A 17658-nucleotide genomic window follows, 5' to 3' on the forward strand; every position below is an offset into this window, starting at 1 on the left:
AGGTGACTGACCAGAGACTGCCAGGTGACTGACCGAGACTGCCAGGTGACTGACCGAGACTGCCAGGTGACTGACCGAGACTGCCAGGTGACTGACCGAGACTGCCAGGTGACTGACCGAGACTGCCAGGTGACTGACCGAGACTGCCAGGTGACTGACCGAGACTGACCAAAGACTGCCAGGTGACTGACCAGAGACTGCCAGGTGACTGACCGAGACTGCCAGGTGACTGACCGAGACTGCCAGGTGACTGACCGAGACTGCCAGGTGACTGACCGAGACTGCCAGGTGACTGACCGAGACTGCCAGGTGACTGACCGAGACTGCCAGGTGACTGACCGAGACTGCCAGGTGACTGACCGAGACTGCCAGGTGACTGACCGAGACTGACCGGAGATTATCAGGTGACTGACCGATACTGCCAGGTGACTGACCAATACTGCCAGGTGACTTACCGAGACTGACCAGAGACTGCCAGGTGACTGACCGAGACTGCCAGGTGACTGACCGAGACTGCCAGGTGACTGACCGAGACTGACAGGTGACTGACCGAGACTGACAGGTGACTGACCGAGACTGACAGGTGACTGACCGGAGATTATCAGGTGACTGACCGAGACTGACCAAAGACTGCCAGGTGACTGACCGAGACTGACCAGAGACTGCCAGGTGACTGACCGAGACTGACAGGTGACTGACAGGTGACTGACCGAGACTGCCAGGTGACTGACCGAGACTGCCAGGTGACTGACCGAGACTGCCAGGTGACTGACCGAGACTGCCAGGTGACTGACCGAGACTGCCAGGTGACTGACCGAGACTGACCGGAGATTGTCAGGTGACTGACCAATACTGCCAGGTGACTGACCAATACTGCCAGGTGACTTACCGAGACTGACCAGAGACTGCCAGGTGACTGACCGAGACTGCCAGGTGACTGACCGAGACTGCCAGGTGACTGACCGAGACTGCCAGGTGACTGACCGAGACTGCCAGGTGACTGACCGAGACTGCCAGGTGACTGACCGAGACTGCCAGGTGACTGACCGAGACTGCCAGGTGACTGACCGAGACTGACCGGAGATTGTCAGGTGACTGACCAATACTGCCAGGTGACTGACCGAGACTGACCAGAGACTGCCAGGTGACTGACCAGAGACTGCCAGGTGACTGACCGAGACTGCCAGGTGACTGACCGAGACTGCCAGGTGACTGACCGAGACTGCCAGGTGACTGACCGAGACTGCCAGGTGACTGACCGAGACTGCCAGGTGACTGACCGAGACTGACAGGTGACTGACCGAGACTGACAGGTGACTGACCGAGACTGACCAGAGACTGACCGAGACTGACCAGAGACTGACCGAGACTGACCAGAGACTGACCGAGACTGACCAGAGACTGCCAGGTGACTGACCGAGACTGACCAGAGACTGCCAGGTGACTGACCAAGACTGCCAGGTGACTGACCAGAGAATGACCGAGACTGACAGGCGACTGACCAGAGAATGACCGAGACTGTCAGGTGACTGACCAAGACTGACCAGAGACTGCCAGATGGCTGACTCATAACACTAGCTGACACCTTCTCGCCACACATGCCACTGACACCTTCTTGCTGCTCATGCCACTAACTGACACCTTCTCATTGCTCATGCCACTAATTGACACCTTCTCGCCGCTCATACCACTAACTGACACCTTCTCGCCGCTCATACCACTAACTGACACCTTCTCGCTGCTCATACCACTAACTGACACCTTCTCGCTGCTCATACCACTAACTGACACCTTCTCGCTGCTCATACCATTAACTGACACCTTCACAGAAAGATGTGGCCAACCACTAAGTTCCGCCCAGCAAACGTTGGTGCACTAAAGACAGTAGGGGTGCATGGGGAGGGGGAGGGGTGGCGATTTTTGTGTTGCCTAGGGCAGCACAAAACATAAATACACCACTGCATATACCGCCATTTGTAGAGGCTATAACGTCCACAAAAATCTATTAATTTACATGTATTGGCATTTATTTTTTAGCAAAGACGTAGCAGAATACATTTTGGCCTAAATTTAGGAAGAAATATTGATTGTTTTTTGTTTATAGCACAAAAAATAAAAACCACAGAAGTGATCAAATACCACCAAAAGAAAGCTCTACTTGGGAAAAAAGGACATACATTTCATTTATGTACAGCGCTGCATGACCGCGCAATTGTCAGTTAAAGTAACGCAGCATATCGCAAAAAATGGCCTGGTCAGGAGGGGGGTAAATCCTCTGGAGGGCAAGTGGTTGAGGAAATACAGACTCATTAGATATCTGATATCTAGATTACATATCTAGATCCAAATTAAGCCCTGGATCACTCGACTTTGAACCCGACTATTTAGTGTAACTTCATTGTGACTTACTGACACTGCGCGACAAATGTCAATGCAAGTCGCAATGAAGTCACACAAAAACGAGTGCAGGAACCTTTTTCAAAGGCGCTGAAACTTGAGTAGCATCGATTTGAACCGTTCCTTTGCCAGTAATGGGGTGCGACTTGCCATGCAACTTTGAACTCTCAAGTCTCATGACAAGTCACACTGGTATGAACCAGGGCTACAGCAACAGTTGATTTTCTACACAATGACACCCCAACAAATAGTTACCAAGTACCCCAACACCCTAACATTTTCTGCTGACCATTACAGAACTTTATTATGCTCAAGATACCCCACTGAAGGGATTACATATAAATACTGCTCTGGAAGCCAAGGGAGCAGCTGACGGTATGTTTTTCATTCTTGCCTAAGTTCCTGTGTAAGCTGGTACCATGACTGATGCCTCAGGTTTCCTGTTCCAGGCTGGCTCTTTTCTCCTGCAGTGTCATATTGAGTCACCCATGCATGTAGAGACTAGAGCTGTGTTTCCTCACACTGTGCATATCAATACAAACACACAGCCCCATGGCCTAGGATGGCAAGGCACTCCCCTGCTCTTCCCTCCTCCAAGCTTAGACTGACTTGATACTGCACTGTCTACTTTTAACGCTTTCATGTGAGGACCAGACGTTCAGGGAAGCAGACCTGAGAGAGCAGAAGCCATTAGCGTGGAAAATTGTAAACTGCAAGTGTTGGGGCAAGAAGTTTCACACAGTTTAATAGGAAATATTTATTTTATTGTGCTCAATGTATTAACCACTTGCCCTCCAGAGGATTTACCCCCCTTAATGACCAGGCCTCTTTTTGCTATTCGGCGCTGCACTAATTCAAAAGATAATTGCGCGGTCATGCAATGCTGTACCCAAACAAAATTTACATCCTTTTTCTCACACAAATAGAGTTTTCTTTCGGTGGTATTTGATCACCTGTGAGCTTTTTATTTTTAGTGCTATAAAGAAAAAAAGACTGAAAATTTTGAAGAAATACAATATTTTTTACTTTCGGCTATAAAAAATATATAATAAACTCAAAGTTAGTCATAAGTTTAGGCCAAAATGTATTTTGCTACATATTTTTGGTAAAAAAATCCCAATAAGTGTATATTGATTGCTTTGTGTTAAAGGTATAGCATCTACAAACTATGGTATAGATACTGCAATTTACGCCATTGTTTTGCTATACAGCGCTGCACTAGTTTAACTGACAATTGCGCGGTCATGCAATATGTTACATAAATTAATTTACGTCCTTTTCGTCACACAAATACAGTAGAGCTTTCTTTCTGTGGTATTTAATCACCTGTGCGCTTTTTATTTTTGGCGCTATAAACTTAAAAGGTTTTAACAAAAAAAAAAATTTGAAATAAAAAAACAATATTTTCTCATTTCTTGCATAAAAACTATCCAAAAAACAAAAATGTTGTCATAAATTTAGGCCAAAATGTATTCTGCTACATGTTTTTGGTTAAAAAATCCCAATAAGTGTATGTTAGTTGCTTTGTGTGAAAGTTATAGCGTCTACAAACTATGGTATAGATAATGGGATTTACGCAGCTTTTACTTTCTGACTGCCCATCACATTTCTTGAAGTGCTAAAATACCAGGACAGTACAAACACCCCCAAATGACCCCTTTTCGGAAAGTAGACACCCTAAGCTATCTGCTGAGAGACATATTGGGGTTTATTTACTAAAGCTGGAGAGTCCAAAATCAGACTCCCTTCTGCATAGAAACCAATCAGCTTCTAACCTCAGCTTGTTCAATGAAGCTTTGGCAATGAAACCTGGAAGCTGATTGGTTTCTATGCAGAAGGGAGTCTGATTTTGGACTCTCCAGCTTTAGTAAATAAACCCCATTGAGTCCATTGAATAGGTATTTTTTTTTCCCAAGTTTTTGGAAAATGACAAAAACATTTTTTTTTTTTACACAAAGTTGTCAATTAAATTATATATTTCTCACACAAGCCATGGGTATATGTGGAATTACACCCCAAAATACATTCTGCTACTTCCACTGAGTATGGGGATACCACATGTGTGAGACTTTTTGGGAGCCTAGCCACATACAGGAGCTTGAAATCCAATGACCACTTTGAAAGCCCGATGGTGCGTAACTTCTTCATTTTACTTCCTGACTACCTATCACAGTTTCGGAGGCCCTGAAATGCCAGGATAGCACCAACCCCCCCCCCCCCCCAAATGACCCCTTTTTGGAAAGTAGACACCCCAAGGATTTTAAAAAAGGGCATGGTGAGTATTTTGCAGATCAAATTTTTTTCTCATAAGAAAAAATATATTTTTGTTTTCTTTCTTCATTTCCCAAAAACTTGTAGCACCAAACGAGATCTGCAAAATACTCAGCATGCTTCTTATCAAATTCCATGGGGTGTCTACTTTCCAAAAAGGGGTCCTTGGGGGGGGGGGTTGGTGCTATGCTGGCATTTCAGGGCCTCCGAAACGGTGATAGGTAGTCAGTAAGTGAAATGAGGAAATAAAGCCCTTTAAAAGCCTGAAGGTGCTTATTGGATTTTGGGGTCCTGTGCTTGGCTAGACTGTCAAAATGTCTCTCACATGTGGTACCCCCATACTCGGGAGAAGTAGCAGAATTTATTTTGGGGAGTAATTCTACATATACCTATGGCATGTGTGAGCAATAAATCATTTAATTGACAATTTTGTGTAAAAAAAAATATTTATTTATTTTTTTAGTCATGTTCCAAAACTTGTGGTAAAAAAATAAATCCTTCCATTGACCTTCCATTGCCTCTCAGCAAGTAGTTTGGGATGTCTACTTTCCAAAAAGGGGTCATTTTGGAGGGTTGGGGGAAATTTTATGCCCAGCATAAGAATTTTATGCCACACATCATTCACTCTTCTAACCACCTGAAGACCAAGCCTTTTCTGACACTTTTTGTTCACATGAAAATAATCAGTATTCTTTGCTAGGAAATTACTTTGAACCCCCAAACATTGTATATTTTTTAAAGCAGACACTCTAGTGAATAAAATGATGGGTGCTGCAATTTTTTATGTCCTATAGTACTCGTGCAGCGATTTATCAAACACAATATTTTTAAACAAAATACACTTTTTTACTTTCAATGCACAAAAACACAATATTTTGGCCAATTATTTGGTAAAATATAAAAGATGATGGTATTCTGAGTAAAGCGATACCAAACATGACATGCTTTAAAACTGCATGCCCCGTGCAATGGCGAAAAGCTGCAAACATTTTTAATATCCATAAGCAACGCTTTAAAAGCCTTTAAAAGCTACCATTTTAGATTTACAGAGGAGGTCTAGTGCTAGAATTACTGCCCTCGATCTGACGGTCACGGCGATACCTCACATGCATGGTGCAACCGCTCTTTACATACCTGCACAGGGTCAATGCTTTTTTTTTAAAAGTTATTTTAATTTTTTAAATTATTTTTACACTGTCCCTTTCATTTATTTTTTTTTGATCACTTTTAATGCTATCACAGGAAATGCAAATATCCCCTATAACTTCAATGGGCATTGTCATATATTCTTTTTTGAGAAATCTGGGGTCTATCAGACTCTAGATATCTCCTCTGCCCTTACATTATCTAATCTCACCAAGATTGGTGTGATCAGATGCTTTCCCAATTTATAAATGGTGCTGTTTTTATCCTGCGAAACTGAAGAGATGAAATGCTCGTAGCTTCCAATTTCTTAGACTATAGAGATGATTGGCGCCATTCCGGTCTGAAATCAGTTCTATGGTCAGCTGGCAGAAACACCAGCTGCATTCTCAGGTTTGACCGATGGCACGGGACTGCCTAAGAAGGCCATGGAAGGCAGTGGTGGAGGCGGGGGGCATCCTCTCCCGCTGCTTGTAAAAACAATCCTGCAGCTAATTAACCACTAGGAATGCTTGTACATGAAAGCCGATCACCGGCTGAGAAAAATGATACCAGGATGATGCCTGCAGCTGTAGGCATTATCCTGGTATAATCAAAGTCCAGTGATGTACCAGTACGTCACTGGTCCTTGTTGGGTATATATGCTATGTGGGCTGAATAAAAAAAGAGAAGAAATCTCTGCCAGAAAAGGTGTTTGGTATGCCCACCATTAGAATATACCGCCCTGCATCCACCCACTTCTAATGGTGGGCACACATTAGGTCACATGGTGCAAATTCTTGGTGGCTGCGGAACACTACATGTGCTGGCCACCACACCAGCTTGTAATGAACTTATGGGACTTGCCACGTCTCCAAGTGATACTGCAGTGCTGGTATGTGAAAGACCAGGATGTACTAGGCCGCTGGTGCTTGCCAGTTCACCAAAAGGTAGTGTGGCACTAGTACTGACACTCTGTTGCATATGAGAGTCATCAAAATTTACTGGCAAGTGCTAGCAGAGATCAGGCCTGATTCTGCCAACACTGCGGTTTTGTGTGTAATGTATCAAGTGACAGTGACCTACTGACACTGCACTTTCTGAGGGAGGAGGGGGGAGGGGTAAGCGTAGGGGCTAAACACAGGTGCTGGGGCTGATCCCGCTAACGCCGTGTTTTTGGGGACACTATACTAATGTGAGCGCTGGTATAGTGCTGATCTGATCAAAGATATTGATCAGTTTAGACACTATATTAGCAATGGAGGTTTATTGTGTATGTGGGCGTTTTCCTGGTAATCAAGGGGTTAAATGTGATTACTGGTATACTGATGGGCAATCTGACTCTCCCTGGGAGGGGCGTTAAACCACAGGAACGCGAAACACACACACACACGCGATTTTGCACACCCGTGCCACCCTGTAGCAGTATTTCTACTATAGGGCAGTCAGGAAGCAGTTACAGAAGTGGTTTGCATTACGGCGCTGCTTTACATTAACTCGCAATTGCGCGGTCATGCAACACTGCACCAAAATGAAATTTATGTTCTTTTTTCCCCCTGCGCTATAAAATGACAATTTGGAGAAAAAAACTATATTTTTTATTTTTTGCTATAAAACATGTCCAGTAAAAAAATTTTAAAAATCTAATTTCATCATAAATTTAGACCAAAATGTATTCTGCGATGTCTTTGCTAAAAAAAATCTCAATACATGTAAAATTAATTGGTTTACGTGAAAGTTATAGCGTTTACAAATGGAGGTATAGATACTGGAAAAATTTTTTTATATATTAATACTAATAATGGCGTGATCAGTGACTTATGGTGGGACTGCGGTGGACATTCTGACTTGGTTTCACTGACATCTCCAGTGTCACCAATACAGTGATCAGTCCAAAAAAAAAAAAAAAAAAGCGCCGACACTGTACTAATGGCACTGGGGAGGAAGGGGTTAACATGTGTGGGCGATCAAAGAGTTAACCTGTGCTGGGAGTGTTTTACTAGGGGGCGGGGGGGGGGGGTGCTTCACTGTAAGCACACTGATGGGGATGGCTGTGTTTAGCCATCCTGAGCAGTGTGCCCAAACTGACAGGGAGGAGAGCTGCCTTGTAAACAAGGCAGCTCACCTCCCTGTTGGTGATTGCCAGTAATAACCGGGCTCCGATGGGTAATCACTGGCCGGGACCCGGTGATTGACACCCGGGGCCGCACGCCCCGTACCCGGAAATGCAGGATCACGTACATATACACATGATCCTGCGCACAGGGGCCGCCCTGCAGCAGTAAATGTACTGTGGGCGGTCCTCAAGCGGTTAAGTAAACGGTTCCTGTCCGCCCTATAGCAGAAACACTGCTACAGGGCGGCACGGATGCGCACAATCATGTATATATCACCTAGTATCCATTCTCTGCCGCGGCTGTCAATGACCAGGTCCCGGACAGTAAAACAGCACACAGTTAATCCTTTGATCACCCCACATATTAACCCTTCCTGCCCAGTGCCATTAGTATAGTGTCAGTGCTTTTTATTAGCACTGATCACTCAGTGACACCAAGTTCGTTCCCCCAAGTGTCAGAATGGCGGCCGCAGTCCCGCTATAAGTCGCTGATCGCCGCCATTACTAGTAAAAAAAGTAAAAAAAAAAACAGTATATATATACCACCATTTGTAAATGTTATAACTTTCACGTAAACCAATTAATTTACACATATTGGGATTTTTTTTTTAGCAAGGACATGTAGCAGAATACATTTTGGCCTAAATTTATGACGAAATTAAAAAAAATTTTTATTTTTTACAGGACATGTTTAATAGCACAAAGTCAAAAATATATATTTTTTCTCAAAATTAAATCGGTCTTTTTTTTTATAGCGCAAAAAATAAAAAATGCACAGGCAATCAAATACCACTGAAATTTTTTTTCCATGGGAAAAAAAGGACGTAACTTTCATTTGGGTGCAGCGTTGCATGACCACGTAATTTGCAGTTAAAGTAACGCAAAAAATGGCCTGGTCAAGAAGGGGGGTAAATCCTCTGGAGAGCAAGTGCGTCATTAATACATTGAATACTGTGATCAGCTTGGGTTGCAGACAGTTTGTGTCCCGGGCCAATCACTCGCAGGTAATCGCCACATAGGGACACGCATAATGGGGTTGCCTCCTGCAGCTAATTGCTGGGATCCACCGATTTTCTCACAACTACACGCTGTCTGGCAAAAGCACAGGTGTGAATGTAGCCTAAATCAAATCTTGCACAGCAGTAGACACTTGTTCAAATATAACAATGTCACTACAAAGGTTGAATGGAAAGTAAGCAGTAATACAAATTTCAAACATTAACCACCTCAATACTGGGCACTTTTACCCCCGTTCCAGCCCAGGCCAATTTTCAGCTTTCGGTGCTCTCACACTTTCAATGACAATTGCGCAGTCATGCAACGCTGAACCCAAACTACATTTGTTATCATTTTGTTCACACAACCAGAGCTCTCTTTTAGTGGTATTTAATCCCCACAGATTTTTGTTTTTTTTTTGATAAATTAACGAAAAGAGACCAAATTTTTTGAAGAAAAAAAAAACATTTTTCTATGTTTCTGTTTTAAAATTTTGCAAAGAATTAATTATTCTTCATAAATTTAGGCCAAGATGTATTCTGTTACATTTCTTTGAAAATAACCCAAATCAGTACTTCTTATTTAGTCTGCAGGAAAGCTATAGATCCCACAAACTATGGTATAGATCTGAAAATCGATCAATCCTGAAGTACTGACGGCCAATCTAATTTCTCAAGGCCCAAAAATGTCAGGACAGTACAGATACCCCCCAAATGAACCCTCTGTGCAAAGTAGACAGTCCGCAGTATTTAGTAAGAGGCATGTTGACTTTTTTGAATCTGTATAATTTTTGAGAAAATGAAAGGCTGTGATCAGGGATGGTGACAGTGTAAAAAAAGAAAAGAAAATTGTTTAATTTTTTTTTTTATTTTTTACGACTGTTTTATTTTTATAACACACTGTGACCAGAGTAGTACAATGTTACCATAGCAACATTGTACTACTCTGGGGAAATGATCGGTATTTTTTTTGCTATAAGCAAGCATTTACCTCAATTAAATTGATTCAGTCAGGCTTTTTAGTGGTGATTAGCTGTGACTGGCCACAGCTAATCACGAGACAGATGGGCTGTGATTGGCCCAGTCTCTACATGTAATCACAGCTAGTGACACAACTGTATACAATGGATGGCATGAAAGGAAGTCATCCATTGTTTACGATTGTCATGTGACCTGCTGTGATTGATAACAGCAGGTCACATGGTACAGGCAAGGAGCCCGTAAACAGATCTGTCATCGGCTGTGTCCAAGGTACAGAGCCGGTGACAGATCTCACCTCAGCACTGCGTGATCTGGGAAGGATGTCATATGCTACCCACCCAGATCGACGAGTCCCGTTCCGCCATCATTTTGCTATTGGCCAGGCAGGAACAGGTTAAATAATAATAAAGGCTTAAATTGTTTTCCAAAAATAACAAGCATGTCATAACTACCTGCTGTGTGCAGTGGTTTTGCACACAGCAGCCCAAATCCTCCTCTTCTCAGGTCCTCCTGGCCCCTCCCTCCAGTCGGGTGCCCCCACAGCAAGCAACTTGCTATGGGGGCACCTGCTGCTCTGTGTGTTCATTCACACACGGAGCCGTGGCTCAGTCCCACCCCCCTTCTCATTGGCTCACTGGCTATGAATGACAGCAGCCGGAGCCAAAGGCTCCTGCTGCTGTCTTATCCAATGAGGAGAGGGAGTCCTGGGATAGCCGAGACTCCAGTGCACATCGCTGGATCAAGAGGGGAGGGCGGGCTGCGAGCTGGTGCACAGAGAAGGTTTTTTTACCTTCATGCATAGAATGCATGAAGGCAAAAAACCTTAAGCCTGTACAACCACTTTAAGGCCCCATTCAAACCTAAGCATTTTTTAACTAGAAGCCCAAATCGCTCAACAATCCAAATCCCATTGTTTTCAACAGCCAATGTTCACATTTCAACATCCTGTTTGAAGCTGGATGCCTGTCTCTCAGAAAAGTATATGAGCTACTTTTCAGACAAAATTGAGCAATTTTGCCCCAAAAGACTTCAACAACTGAAAATTCGAGCATTCTTTCAGGTGTATTTTAGAATTTTTTTTAGCTCATATAACTGATTCCCCCCAGTGCTTCCAATTGGCTAAAACAAAAACCCCTGAAGTTTGAATACTAACAAATTGAACAAAACACTTGTAATACACTTCTAAAATGCTTGTATGTTCTTGTAAAAACGCTCAAAAATTGCTTTAAAAATCGCTCTGCTCAGGTATGAGTGCATCCTAACCGATACTGTATACTCCCTCCATACCCTATTCATGAATCTCATTTCAGACCACCTGCTCCATTGTCAAAAGGCCAAGTGCAAAACAGATCAGCCCACATTTTTTTTTCAGTGTTAGTATAAAGTGGAGGAAGATTAGAACCTCTGTCATTTTTATACTCCTATCCAGGAGCAGGGGCGTATTTGCCGCGAGGCAAACCAGGCATTTGCCTAGGGTGGCACTTTTCAGGGGGGCGGCACGGCTTTAGTGCCGCCCCCCCTTTCCCACGGAAGCGAGACTTGTGTGGGAAAGGGACAGGGCTGCCATGGCAAGGAGGGTCACCCGGGCCAAGGGACCGGCTGCAGAGGAGAGTGGAGTGGTGGACGAGTCAGCGGGGAGCGCGTGTCAGTGTGTCGGGAAGTGCAGGAAGGTGCCAGCGAAGGAAGAAGCAGAAGAAGACTAGGTCCCACTACCCCCCATCTGTCCCCACTGCCCCCACCTGTCCCTCTGCTCTCCTCCTGTCCAGCTGCCCCTCACCTGTCCCTCTGAACTTCTCCTGCCTCTGCACTTCTCCTGCCCAGCTGCCCCTATTTTGTCCCATGCCCCCCGTCACGCTGCCCCCCATCTGTCCCTCTACGCTCCTTCTGTCCCACTGCCCCTCACCTGTCCCTCTGTGCTCCTCCTGTCCCACTGCCCCTCACCTGTCCCTCTGTGCTCCTCCTGTCTCACTGCCCCTCACCTGTCCCTCTGTGCTCCTCCTGTCCCACTGCCCCTCACCTGTCCCTTTGCGCTCCTCCTGTCCCACTGTCCTGATCCTGTCCCATGCCCCCTGTCATGCTGCCCCCCACCTGTCCCTCTGTGCTCCTCCTGTCCCACTGCCCCGATCCTGTCCCACTGCGCTCCTCCTGTCCCACTGTCCCGATCCTGTCCCCTGCCTCCTGTCCCGCTGCCCCCCACCTGTCCCTCTGCGCTCCTCCTGTCCCACTGCCCCTCATTATCCTTCTGCGTTTCTCCTGTCCCACTGCGCTTCTCCTGTCCCACTGCCCCGATCCTGTCCTATGCCCCCCCTCACACTGCCCGCTACCTATCCCTCTGCGTCCTCCTGTCCCACTGCCCCTCACCTATCCTTCTGCGCTCCTCCTGTCTCGCTGTGTTCCTTCTCCTGTCCCACTGCCCCTCAACTGTCCCACTGCTCTCCTCCTGTCCCACTGCGCTACTCCTATTCCGTTGCCCCGAACCTGTTCCATGCCCCCCACCACGCTGCTCCCCACCTGTCCCTCTACGCTTCTCCTGTCCCACTGCCCCTCACCTGTCCCTCTGCGCTCCTCCTGTCCCACTGCCCCCTTCCTGTCCCTCTGCCCCTCACCTGTCCCTTTGCTCTCCTCCAGTCCCACTGCCCCGATACACCAATGATAAGACACTATTCCTCCCACTGATACCAATGATGGGGCACTTCCACCCACTGACACAAAAATGGGGCACTATTCCTCCCACTGAAACCAATGATGGGGCACTATTCCTCCCACTGACACCAATGATGAGGCACTATTCCTCCTACTGACACTGATGGGGCACTTCCTCCCACTGATACCAATGATGGGGCACTATTACTCCCACTGATAACAATGATGGGGCACTATTCCTCCCACTGACACCAATGATGGGGCACTATTCCTCCCCCTGACACTAATGATGGGGCACTATTCCTCCCACTGACACCAATGATGGGGCACTATTCCTCCACCTGAAACCAATGATGGGGCACTATTCCTCCCCCTGACACTAATGATGGGGCACTATTCATCCCACTGACACCAATAATGGGGCACTATTCCTCACACTGACACCAATGATGGGGCACGATTCCTCCCAAACTGACAGTAATGATGGGGCACCATCATTGGTGTCAGTGGGAGGAATAGTGCCTCATCATTGGTGTCAGTGGGAAGAATTGTGCCCCATCATTAGTGTCAGTGGGAGGAATCGTGCCCCATCATTAGTGTCAGTGGGAGGAATAGCGCCCCATTGTTATCAGTGGGCGAAGCTCTAATAGGAAGAGGTGGCGCCTAAAGAGGAAGGGGTGGAGTTTGAAGATGAAAGGTAGGACACATTTAGATGCGGGGGGGGGGGGGGATTGTGTGCCCGATCTTAGTCTTGCCTAGGGCAGCACAAAACCAAAATACACCACTGTCCAGGAGTCGGGACTCCCTGTCATGTAGGACAGATTCACATTGTTAGCTGTGTAAATGCATGTGCATTATTCCGTCCATTCCAATAAGCCTACCCATTCTTTTGAATAGGCTGCCTAACGCAACAATAAAAAGGTACATGGAAAATTCTTTGTGACGCAGCACACTGCAATGCAGTGTAGTACATCACTGCGCATTGTGTTGCGGTTAGGAATGAATGGCATTGCAGCGCACCAATGTCTGCATCACCACAGCACAACAATGTGAACCCCAGCTTAACAGGGAGAACCCCAGCCTTAGTATCCCAATGACAATTGTTTCATTAGAGAGGAAGCGATGCAAACTCGGAAACACAACAGAAATACCAATGCTTTTGTTTTCAGTACAGTAGTGGAAGGCCTACCTCCACCCCCATCAATCTTTTATTTCTGTATCTATGCTGCGGATCTGATTTTCCATCCAACTCCTTCTATTTTTCAGTCAAAGAATGTCAAACGGGAAGGGGCCGACAGGGCCATCCACTGAACGAACTTTGACCAATTTATTTCCGGTTCCTGCTGAAGTTTGTACGGTGTATAGACATTAACTGCTAAAACCTTTGTCACTAACAGTAATTGATAAGAGATCTTCAAAACAGAGCCCCAATAGCAGGAGATCAGCAAGGGATCTAATCTTTCACTGCTTTATATAAAAAATAAATAAATAATGGCTATGCAAGCTAAAAATAATCAGCATTAATAGCAGAGAAGTGATTATGAAACCTTACCAATAAAATAGGGAATACCATCAAAATGGATTTTTGCCCAAAGCGCCATAAGGGTCCTTTCACATGGGCATTCTGTTTATTCATCACTTCAGTCACGTTTTTTCAAAGAAAAAAACGGATCAGTTTAAATCAGTTTCTCGTCAGTTTTTACATCCTTTACCAACGCAAAAACAGACCGTATGTCCGTTTACATCCATTTACATCCGTTTTTCATCTGTTGCACTTTTTTTTTTTTACACAGAAGAACAATAAGTTTTTCTTCCTTTCAAAAAGAACGGATGGTAATGGATGTGGACATTAACAGATGTAAACAGATTATCATCCGTTTACATCTGCTAGCCCATAGAAATACATGGGGGCCGTTGTACATCTGTAAACGGACAGATGAAAAATGGACATATGGAACGCCCGTGTGAAAGGACCCTAAGAGTTTTCAGTAACCTGCAATCTGATAGGCTGATGTGGGCAACACTTCCACTTGTTTTTAAGGCTTACTAATATTTATTTATTTTTATTTTTTTTTAAGTGCAAAAGACAGTCGCTACTTCCAAAACTCAATCTGTTCTGACTGGGCGAAGCTCCAACACTTCCTGGGAGCATCTAAGTCCTCCCCTCCTGCCTCTTACACATTGGTACTGCTCCATCACCATAATGAGATGCTTCACAGTACAGCAGGATTGGACATGGAAGACAACAGGGAGAGACCACAAGACCACAGCAGCAAAAGGCCTGACAACAAAGATACTCTGTTGAATGGCAATAAGTAAGCATTGCACGAAAGTCCGCTCTCCTCCCCTATTTTCTGTGACCTGAAAGGCAAAGTGAAAAAAACACTTTTTTGGGAAAAAAATAAAGGTAATCCCAAGCACATAACATCCCCCACCAAAAACATTTTGAGGCCCCCCACATATATGCACGTATGAACATCAACACGCATGTCAAGGATCAACTGTGGGTGTAGGATTAGAACCTTTTTCTTTTTTTTAATGGATAAACTGGATGCACTTTTGTCTTTTTTCAGCCAGAAGAACTATGTACCTATGTAAGGTGCCTACGTATGAAAACGTCAATTGCAATACACGTGTTATTTATTATTATTTCAGGTGCTTATATAGCGCTGTCAATTTACGCAGTGCTTTTACATATATATTGTACATTCACATCAGTCCTTAACCCTCAAGGGGCGCACAATCTAAGGTCCCTAACTCACATTCATACGTACACATACTAGGGCCAATTTAGACAGGATCCAATTAACCTACCAGCATGTCTTTGGATTGTGGGAGGAAACCGGAGTACCCGGAGGAAACCCACGCAGGCACAGGGAGAACATGCAAACTCCATATCGTTATATATCGCTGCGCCCGTCAGAGTGAGAGCAATCATTCTAGCACAAGACCTCCTCCTTAACGCATAGCTATAGAAATATAGGGTACTGAATTTTGTTGCCATTTCATAGGCGCACACAAATTTAAGGTTTGGCATGTTGGGTATCGGCAAAAACTTGTCTTTTATATTTTACCAAATACTTGGGTAATTTATTGCATTTGTTTGACCTAAAATTCACTTTAGTGCGTTTTTTTTACTAAAATTGTGCGTTTCCTAGACCTTTATGGTAATATCGTGTGACATAAAAAAATGGAACTACCAATATTTTTTTCTCTAGGGCAGCCTTTTTCAAACAGGGTGCCCAGGCACCCTGGGGTTCCTTGAGGTTTCTTCAGGGGTGCCTTTGCAAAATGTCTAAAAATTGCCCAAAACTGGTATACAATCCAGGGGGTGGAACAAGCCGGCCTTTTAGTTACACAAAGCAACAGGTTATCATTGTGCACCATTACGACCTTCTACCCGCCAGCGTCCTGACAACCAATGACATCATCAGTTGATAAAGAGGATGTCAGCTGCCTGCACAGCATCCTAGTTTGACTCTCCCCTGCCCATTCCCATCAGTGCTGTGGTCACTTTAGCTCAGTGTTGGAGAAAAACTGAGGGAGAAGAGAAACAATGGAATACTAGTCAGTACCAATGTGCAAAAATGTATTTGCTTTGGAAGAATAAATCACCTCTAATGTTGAGTGTCCTACATGTGTGGATGTTGCTGCGTTATATAAAACTATCAGAATAGTTTTTCACATTTTAGAATGGGGTTCCTTAAGACTCTGAAATTTTAAAGGGTGCCTCAGGACTGTCCATAATTTTAACCGCCTCCCGCCCGCCATATAGTCCAATGACGGGCACAAGGCGGTTCTCTCGTTCTGGAAGGACATCATATGACGTCCTCCCGTTCTCACCGCGCATGCGCAGCCCCGGGAGCGCGCAGTATGGCGATCGGCAGTGCGCTGTGTCCCTCAGACACAGCGGATCACCGATCCACAGAAAGAGCCAAAGATGTTTGCTCGGTCATGTGATCCGCTGTGTCCAATCACAGCTGATCGCATGTAAACAGGGAAATGCCGGTTATCGGCATTTCTCTCCTCACGAGCTGTCACGCTGACAGCTCAAGAAGAGAGGAGAGCCGGTTATCGGCATTTCTCTCCTCACGGGCTGTCACGCTGACAGCTCGAGAAGAGAGGAGAGATGGTAATCAGTATTCCTCGGAAGGGACATGTACACAAATCATCAGTGCACTGATGATAAGTGTGCCCTGATGATCTGTGTAGCCCCAGCAGTGTCACCTGTCAGTGTCCATCAGTGCCAGCTCTCAGTGCTCATCCATGCCACCTGCCAGTGCCCATCAGTGCCACATCAATGCCACATATCAGTGCCCATCTGACCTGCCTTTCAGTGTCACCCATCAGTGCAAGTCAGTGCCACCTATCAATGCCAATCAGTGCCGCCTATCAGTGCCAGACAGTGCCGCCTATCAGTGTGCATCAGTGCCCATCAGTGATGCCTGTCAATGCCCATCAGTGCCACCTACCAGTGCCTCCTCATAAGTGCCACCTATCAGTGTCCATCAGTGCTGCCTATCTGTGCCACCTAACAGTGCCAGTCAGTGCCACCTATTAATGCCGCCTATCAGTGCCATATATCAGTGCCCATCAGTGATGCCTGTCAATGCCCATCAGTGCCACCTACCAGTGCCTCCTCATAAGTGCCACTTATCAGTGTCCATCAGTGCAGCCTATCAGTGCCCATCACTGCAGCCTCATTAGTGCATATCATTGAAGGAGAAAAATTTACAAAATTTATAACAAACAAAGAAAAAATATTTTTTTTTCAAAATGTTCAGTGGTTTTTGGTTTGTTAAAAATAAAAATAAAAACCCAGAGCTGATTAAATACCACCAAAATAAAGCTCTGTCTGTCAAAAAAAAATGATAAAAATTTCATATGGGTACAGTGTTGCATGACCGCACAATTGTCATTCAAAGTGTGACAGCGCTGAAAGCTGGAAATTGGCCTGGACAGGAAGGGGGTATAAGTGCTCTGTAGGCTAGTGGATAAAGGGTGATTTGACTGAAAAAAGGTTGAGAAACATTGATCTAGGGTGTCTGCTTTCAGAAAATATAAAATTTTTGGGGCTTTTCTGTAATCTTCAGGCCTAAAATGATTTTTAAACGTGTGCACAAAAAATGCAAA

The 17658-nt window shown here is 45.1% G+C and overlaps 1 long non-coding RNA gene across 2 annotated transcripts in view; it reads right to left on the reverse strand.

Moving 5' to 3' along the window:
• LOC149455953 (uncharacterized) overlaps positions 1 to 17658 on the reverse strand; it is a 528482-nt gene that overhangs the window by 20007 nt on the left and 490817 nt on the right. The window lies entirely within an intron of this gene.

This window comes from Staurois parvus, unplaced genomic scaffold (assembly GCF_062004578.1).
Source record: "Staurois parvus isolate SC_StPar_1 unplaced genomic scaffold, SC_StPar_1.0 ptg000380l, whole genome shotgun sequence".
In the NCBI taxonomy this organism is placed as follows: Eukaryota; Metazoa; Chordata; class Amphibia; order Anura; family Ranidae; genus Staurois; species Staurois parvus.